Source organism: Symphalangus syndactylus, chromosome 1, assembly GCF_028878055.3.
Source record: "Symphalangus syndactylus isolate Jambi chromosome 1, NHGRI_mSymSyn1-v2.1_pri, whole genome shotgun sequence".
Classification (NCBI taxonomy): domain Eukaryota; kingdom Metazoa; phylum Chordata; class Mammalia; order Primates; family Hylobatidae; genus Symphalangus; species Symphalangus syndactylus.
In genome coordinates, this window is record NC_072423.2 from 67,876,737 (window position 1) to 67,886,379 (window position 9,643).

Below are 9,643 nucleotides of genomic sequence, written 5' to 3' on the forward strand. Positions count from 1 at the left end.
CATATAATATAACAGAATCAGAGGAGTGATTGATTATCACATTTACAGGTTCCAGGGATAACTGCATAGAATATTCTACATTATACAAGAACATATGTATTCAACATATTGTACAATATTGGAATATCACCACTATTGGATAGTAGGTTGCTGCATTCACTAAGTGTTGGACAGAGGTGAAAACCAAGTTAGCAGGCATGAAGAGTCAGAGCCAGAATATTCAGGAACCAAAGCAGGTGGAATCTTGCACCAAGAAACAGAATCCGAAAAAAGTAACAAGAGATGTTACTAGTACTTCACAAGTGGGCAAGTTGAAGAGAAACTACCAGAGACATTTTGAGAGGTGTGATCCAGGAAGGAGACCAAAATCCAAAGCTATAGAATACTGCCATGTTCAGGAAGGGGCCTTTCTTCTCTCTGCCTGGCTCTGTTCTCTCCAGATGTACCCATAGCTTACACTTGATACAACAAGGAGTACAGAGGTCCTGGTTATCCTCTGCTTAGACAAATATTTTTTAAAAATAAATGTATCTTCTATTCTGCAAATCAATTCACCATGAAATGGTTCATGAAAATATTTTATCTAAATGTGAAGACAATGTCTTCACTCTGGAGAGGACTGTCATTGGGTGCAGTGTACGTGTAATCATTGCGCACACACCATCTAGACCCTCCTCTCCCTTCTCAGCAAACACCAGACCATTGCTTTAAGAACCCATCCCTTCCTATGTGTACAGAAGCTGCATGGATTGGAAGGGTATGCACGCTATTGCTTTCTTTGGGTATAAATGGATCCTCCTCCTGGTCACAGTGATAGGACCAGAGACAGAAACTTATGCAGGCCTAGGTTCATTAGTACAATATATTATCCTAGGTTAGTCAGAGAGGAATATAGGCACTTTGTTCCATGCTTGGAGGCAGAAAAGACAATTCTCTTGCTTTTTACAGATTAGTATGAATACAGTAAGGACATTTTACTACCAAGAAAGAAGCTTGGAAAAAATCACATCAAAAGTGAAAATAGTATTTTTTTATTTGCAGAGCAAAGTTGCTATAAAATTAAGTTTGAGAAAGAAATAAGGAAGGAAGAAAAATTTCCATTTCTTAGCTTACTGCAGGAGAAGTAATTTCCATTTCCATTTTCTCGATTTGTCCTCATTACTTTTGATTTGTTAGCAACAGAAGAAGCTTCCATATTTTTTAACCTTCTCTGTAAGCTTTATGCCACTACCCAGTATCTATGTAAGTTAGTATTTTGGTGCAGGTATTAATTTGCTTGCAACCCATAAGAACACCTACATAATCTTCAAATTGTCCTATCATTGTGAAAGCTTGTTTCTGCTAGGTGCTCAGTTCAGGTATCACATTTGTCAAACAGTGTAATCATCTCTTCCCCTGAAGACAAGAGCCTGGGGAACTTCTCAAATGCCAGCCAGCACTTAGCCGGCAAAACTCCTTAAAGGTAAAGATGGCCAAAAGGCACACACCATGAAGGACAGGTACGCAGTCACTCATTTTTAAAATTAGCTGAAAAACCCAAGTATTTTAGCTCATCAGCACAAAGAGACAGTAGGATATATAGCCTAAATTGACAATTCCCTCAATATGAAGAAAGCAGGCAGTCTTAGATTGAAACGTGTAAGCCAGATAGTCATACTTTTTAAACCTAGGTAAGTAGTTAATCTCCTCAGGCCTCTGGTTTTCCATCTGTAAAATTGGGATAATAGTAACTAGCAAATAGAGTAGTTTTAAAGATGAAAATAAATACTGTCATGTGTTTCTAAAATAAAGAAAATTTTTCTGAACATAAGGACTATATTTAATAACATAGTATTGTATGCTGGAAATTTGCTGAGAGTAGATTTTAAGTGCTCTTACCAGACATACACACACATACATAAAAGGTAACTGTGGGATGGTACATATGTTAATCTGGTTGACTGTAGCTATCATTTCACTATGCATTTGTAAAACAAAACATCATGTTGTACACCATAAATATATGCAACTTTTTTACAAAGTTCATTTGAAACTTCAGTACAGGCTTACGCTTAAAACATTTCAGATGAAACTAGAAAGTTTATCCTTAGTACAATTGCTCTAGGTTGATTATTCATTCTTTATTCTTAGGATTTTGGGGGCAGAAAGGATTAATCTTTTGCATCTTTCAGACATTTTGTGAAAAGGAAATTCAGCAAGAGATGTTAAATCCCAAATGTTAACCTTAGCTCTGAGCAATGACTTCCTCTATCCGGGCTCCAGCCCTCTTGCTGAGGCCTGGCAGGAACTGAATGGCATCTCTGTTGTGGACAACCTGATCCCCTAGGCCTATGAATGTTTCAGGCCTCTGTTCCCAGTAATCAGGCTCTGTCTGCGTCTGTTGGAGAACCACTTGGGATGCCCTACAGTTAAACCTAGGATTCTGTCAACACAGGCAGACTCACTAGCTTCTCCTTCTTTCCACAGATTCCTAGGACTCAGTCAACCATCCTTTCCTCTTTGGTGTTTACAGTACTCATTCTACTCCTCGGGGCTTGTGAAAGACATAATAGTGCTCATAGTGCTCACCATAGAGTCCTTTCTCCCCTTCATCCCCCAGCCCCTGGGTTAGGTAGGATCATGTAATGAGTTCTGGATAGTGGCCTGGGAGAGGTGATGATGTATGCCCCCTCCTGGCCAAAGCATTAAATTCATGGTGCATGATTCCTTCATTCTTGCTCCTCTGCTGTGGCTACCAGCTGCATTCTAGATGGTGCAGCCTCTATCAGCCTGGGTTCCCAAGGGACTATACAGAGCACAGACCCCAACAAACCCACCATGGACATATAGTGTGAAAAATAAATCTTTGTGTTGTAAATAAGTGGCATGTTGGAATTACTTCAGCTATTATGATTAATTCTGGATCTTCACTGAAATTTGAGAAACTATTGCTCAAGACTCCCCCTGCTTCACTGTCCCCAAAAGCAAGTACAATGGCCATTTTCATTCTAGGGATTGTAATATGCATCACTGTGTAAGCAATGATTAAATGTTAAGTTGGATATTTTTTAAAGTTGAATAAAGTATAGAGACAGAAAAGTATTAGATGAGTATAGGAAACCTAAAATGATAGATATGATTTGTGAGGAGCAGAACAGATGTTTCTTTCTGGTATTCCGTGAAAAGGACCACAAAAAAGGGAAGGAAATTGAAAGGAACAGATAAGGGCTGGAGAAGATAACTGAAGCAGAACCAGGTTGTGAGTGGCCTTGAGTGTCAGGAGAATGAGTTGGTCTTGGTAATGGAAATATGTGCATGGATTATGAAGACCTTTAATATTAAGAGTGATGGCTTTCTTTATATTTTTTATTCTTGAGGTTTGCATAACTTCTATCTGTAGGTTAATATCTTTTATCAATTTTGGAAAGTTCTCGTCCATTTTCTCCTCATATTACTTCTGCACCATTTTCCCCTCTCCTGTTTTCTCAGACTATATAATCTTGTGTGAGATCTTTCCACTGTGTCCCACAAGACTCTTTACATGTTTTCTGCATTTTTGATAGTTTTTTGTCCTCTGTTTAACCTACCTTCACTAATAATGTCATATGTGTCAAAATCTGCCACTAAATCCATCTGAGTTCTTCAGTTACGGTGTTATTTCTTTCTTTTTTTTTCTTTTTTTATTGAGATGGAGTCTTGCTCTTGATGCATAGGCTGGAGTACAGTGCTTCAATCACAGCTCACTGCACATCCACCTCCCGGGTTCAAGTGATTCTCCTGCCTCAGCCTCCGAAGTAGCTGGGATTACAGGCGTGCACCACCATGCCCAGCTAATTTTTGTATCTTTATTAAAGACGGGGTTTCACCATGTTGGCCATGCTGGTCTCGAACTCTTGACCTCAGGTGATCTGCCCGCCTCGGCCTCCCAAAGTGCTGGGATTACAGGTGTGAGCCACCATGCCTGGCTGGTGTTATTTATTTCTATAATTTCAAATTGATTTTCTTTTTAATAAATACTAATTTTCTGGTGCATTCTTCATCTTTACCCCTCCACATGTTTCTCCATATATTAATGATAAGGATTTTAAAGTCCCTGTCCAATATCTGGATCACCTGTGTATGTTTCTATTATCTGTTGTTGTTTTTTGTCATGTGATCTTATCACTTTATATACCTGGTAATTTTAAAATTAAATGCAGAACATGATGTATGAAAAATTATAGAAGTTTAAGACCATACTATCTTCTTCTGTACAAGATTTGGCTTTTCCTTTGGTAGGTAATAGTGTGGGGCTGTTCACCTTAATCCTACTGGGGGCTTAGCTGTATTGAGGTATTGTCACTACCTGGAGTTCATTTCCTACTAATAGGAGGTGGCCCTGCAGTACCTCCCACTGAGAGCCTGGGGCATTCACTAGAATCCCTCCCCGTGGAATGTCCTGAACTCTAACCCTTGTCTCAGCATCATGACTGCTGTCAACTATTCCCTGAATTTCAAGGGTTTTTTGTTTATCTTCTTGCTCTACTTAGCCTCCTACCCCATGCAGCTCTAGAATCACACAGATGTCTTGAGGGGAAAAAGCAGTGGTATTGGTGTCAGTTCTTTACCCATCTCTTCTCGTTGAGGTCCTGGAATCTCAAGTCTCTAAATGTTATTTTTTCCTGTATCTTGACAAAATCTCTGATTGTTTCTCTGCCTTTCACCAGTAATCCTCTGCATATGCCCTTCATTAAACTCTCAGCCTTTTGACTTGCATCTATAATCAGCAACACCCTAAAAGAAAAGTGGCTAGATGGTATCAGCCCACCTCTGCATGTGGATTCTACTCTTCCAAGATCTTTTGCCCTGAAGTCTTGTTGTAGAAGCTCTCTGATGCCTTCAAAGAAATGTTATTGTTTGTACTTTCTTTGTTTTTTCTAGATGATCTCAGCAGGACTTCCACAAACAACTCCATCAGAGCCAGAAATGGAAATGCCAAATAATGGCTTTTCAAATTGCAGAATTAGCCCATCATTGCTTTTTAAACTTACAGAAGTCTTCTGAGTTCATGGATAATGATTTACAATATTAAAAGAGGTCATGAATCATGGACATGCTTTTCTTTAGACTTAACATAATTTTGTTCCTTTTGGATGCTAAACATTTTTATCGCAGCCACTTTTTCAAAAGAATTCAAGATTATGTTCACATGTTACAAATCAGCTTTGGGAGAAGTAAAATCCAAGCAATGGCATTTTAAAAATGTTTTTAATGTAATTATATCAGTGAAAAATCCACAAAGTGATAGTTTTGCATTACAATATGTAAGCAGTTGAGGAACTCTTTTTTTCCTCTCTTTTATGGGTTATTCTAATACTATAAACATTTAAAACACTAAATGCATCTCCATCGAGTATCAAATTTTTACCATGTGACTGATAAGACAGGAGCTGATTCAGGGTTATCATAGCCCAAATTCTTATCTCTTAGAAATCAGAAGTCAGTGGGCCATATTTCTTGAAAACTTGATCATCTTTCTTGAGAATCTCCATTAATACACCCATACCCAATAGCTCTGCATTCTTTGATGCTTACATTTATATTTTTCTTTTCATTTCCTCTTTTTACAAAGAAAATGGCTTTTATTAAGCTAAAAGTTCTCTGCATCAAAGTGTAGAAACAAAAAAGAAGCAATTTAGAGGATCACTTAACAAGAACATGTCAATTATTTTTGAAATAATCTATATAAAATTGACATAAATGTCAAGAAAGTTGAACTTTGATCCTTTCAAAGAAGACTTTCAGCATTTAAATGAAATCTTAACTTAATAAATACAATTTAATTTTCTCTATTAATATAATTGTTCAATGTCCACAACATAATTTCATGTTTTATATTAAAAATCATAAATATTATGAATGTTCTGAGTATAGGGATTGGATTGGTAATGGAAGATTTTTTTTGAACGACCTCTTAGTTTACCCTACCAATCATTTTTAAAATTGATGAGTAAAGGTAAGTCATTTTCACACTTCGAGGTAACTGAAATGAATCATCAACTAAAAGCAGAACAGCAAAGATTTTCCTTTCATCATGACTTCAATCACCTAAGTTTTCCTGCCCATATTTATCCTACCGAGACCCCAAAGAACTGAGAGATGCTCTCATCAGGTCAAGTACAGCTCTGCAACCAAGTAATATACACACAAAGCAAGAATAATGTATTCTATCAGTCTCATTTGGCATTCAAGTCGATCATCAAAATAGCATAAACAAGTAGCTCTTTTAAGTCTATCTCCCAGGAAGATTCCCTGAGGCCATAATATGAAGTAGTTCTAATTCTGTGTTTATTAGGGAGTTGACCTACCTTCTCTCTATTGCTTTATCTACAAAAATCATGAGTATTGAGAATAAATAATTGCATTACATTTACCATGTTTCAAAATGTTTTTAAAATGACTGTGATTCCAAAAAATATGATTTTAAATACTTGACTTCTTTTCAATTTATATTCCATTGTGTTATTTCTAAACCAGCTCTATGATATGAATCAATATTATTTCACATGGAATCTCATGAATTATAGAATATGTAAGCTGAAAACTGCTCAGTATAGGAAAACAAAATTTAACACAATTATTTTAATTGTATATAATGCCTTTTCATATTCATTCTTACATTATAATGTATATTTATTTTGAGTTTTAATTTCTTTTACTTAGTAATTTGTCCTGATTGCTTCCACTATCATCATGATCATCATTTCTAGTGAACAGATAATTCCATTGACATAGAAGTTTCCTATCACTGAAAGTTAATATTATATATAAATTTTTATAAATATTGTTGCTGTGGTTATTTTCATATATGAAGCTTCTCTCAAAACATATTATGTGCCGCTCCCAAAGAATTAGTCTTTAGTTCTCTTCTCTTCTCTATTTATATTTATTCCCTTGATGATCTCATCTCATCTCATGGCTTTTCATGCCAAATATGTGCCAATAACTCCCAAATTTGGATCACCAGCCAAACTCTCTCCCAAACTCCACACTTTTATATCCAACTGCCTACTCAAATCTCCATTTAGATATCTAAAAAAAAAAAAAAAAAAAAGAAAATCTCAAACCCAGAAATGTCCCAAACAGAACTCTTGGTTACCCCTTGAAAAACCTCCACATGCAACTTATTTTAATCTCAACTGATACAAAATTATCTTAGTTGTTTGGGCAAAAATTTTGGAGCTAGCCTTGACTTCTTTATTTTATATCCCATTTCTGATCTGACTGAAAATCCTATTTGTTCTACATTTAAAACCTTTTTAAAATGCAATTCTTTTTACCATCTTCATTTTTATCATCCTAGTCTTAACCACCATTATCTTTTTTTTGTATAACAGCACAGTTTCCTGAATGACACTGTAGTTTCTGGTACTAATTTCCTACAGCTGCTGTAACAAATTACCATGAACTTGATGTCTTAGAACAACAGAATTCTATTCTCTTATGGTTTTGAACCAAGGGTCCAAAATCAATATCACTGAGCCAAAATTAAGCTATCAGCAGGGCTGAGAAACTATTTCCTTTGGATAAAATCTTTATTTATATAATGAGGGGTCCAAAATGCTTAAATATTTTTAGGGGCTCTGAAAGATACAGCCACATTGCTCTCCAATATGTTCATATCATGTTATATATTTATCAATAATATGTTTATCTGTCTCATCATCATCTCACTAGAATTGAGTTTATATTTTCTCTCTTTAAAACAAATTGCAAATGCATTGGATCAAGATGCAGATCTACTTCCAAGACATATTCAGAGCATCTAATAATATGACTGATTATTCTATGGATTCAGGAGGGGGGTATAAAATAATAAGATTTTTTAAAGGATTATCTATGCCTTCCACAAGGTCACAATTTATTAGGAGTAGAAAGAACATATAAAATGGGTAACTAAGTGACATTGCAAAGTGTGAAGGAAGATCATCAAAACATATCATAGAGTGTACTATGACTGTTTGTGGTAACTCTTTTATATTGGAATTTGATACACTTAGATCAAGTTCAAATGGGAAAAGAGGTCCTGCTTATTTCATTTCTACAGGGTATTTAATTATTGTGTTAATTTCCTGCATAAGATAGCAATGACCCTTCAGGAAACCTTTCTTTAATTCCTAAAGTTATGATTAAATAACATAGAGTAATGTGTAGCTACTGCACTTTTATTCAAAAGGAAAATACTTATCTATTTTTTAACGGCAAAGTCTTATGCACTGCTTCTTCACTGTTTCAATTTAAACAAAAACAAACCTAGAGTCTGGATGATCATAGGAGGTCCCAATCAGACTCATCGAGCTCTGCCGTGACTCCAGAACTCACTGGGAGAAAGCCCTATCTGCGAGTGGCAGGGAGGGTTCATAAGGGTGATGATTTCCTGAAGAACTGAACCACATCAACAACATCCGGGGAATTAAAAATCAAATCCTGCAATGGAAACAGTTATCTTGAAGTCCTGACAGCAGTGACCTAGAGAACAGGCCGTGGTTTAAGACCATAATTGCACAAAAGGTTATGATCTCTTGGATGATGTGAGACCAAAAAGTAAATCTGAAATTTACTACAGGAAATTCCTAAGTCTAGTAAATGATGTTTTATCTAAGATTGGCCAGAGCCACTTTTCAAAAGACAATTTTTGAGATTTTTACTTTAATAAAAACATGGGGCATTTTAAAACAGCTGGCTCCTACCGAGAAACCTGCTACTCCATCAATTTCTAAATTTCACGGTTATAAATAAGAAGCCTGAAAGTATGCCCTCCTTATTGATTATCCCTCAAAACCTAACACATGTGAAAAATAATGTAAGCTTTTGAGGTATACATGGTACTAGCTAAAGATGTAAAAGTATCCTGGGATAAGTCTTCAAATTTGAGTTAGAAAGCTTGAATTTGTACCCACAATACTCATGCTTTGTGTAACCCTGAAAATATTTAATTCCTTTTAAAAAAAGGTATAAATAGTATCTACTTCAGTATTTATTATGACTATTAAGCAAGATAGGCTACGTAAAGAGTCATTCATAGATGAGGAACTACCATTATTGACAGTTTATTCATTTATTTAGTTTAGTTAGTTTAGGTAACTGAATAAATATGTAGGAGCCAGATGACAAATTATTTTAATTGTGGTAAGATTATTTCAGTATCAAAAGACACAAAATCCAATTGGGGCTTTAGTAGAAATAAGGGAACATATTGTCTGATCTGGTCTGGGAGAAGACAGAGAAATGGCTTCCTAGTGATTTAATCGGGGCGTTAAACTATACCACACACCCACAGGCTCCAACTTGGCTGGAACCCCGGGGTAGCCTTCCTGCTCAGCCCAGTCATCCCATGTAGGAAGATGCCCAGCACTTCCAGCCTCACTTAATCATCCGCCCAATCTAGGAGATGCATGCATACAATCCAGGTTGAAGTACACATTGATCGATTCATTGGCTGCAAAAGCCTCTTTTCCCTCAAAGCCCAACAAGAAAGCTTCCAGTGGCCTCTAATGGGATCATGTGCTTCCCATGGGGAGAAAAACCATTGAGACCATGGAGGAGTAGAAACCTTGATTGTCATAAGTCCCTGGGAATGCGGATGAGAGCCCGCTCAAGTCGCATGGATGAGCCTGAAGAAGAG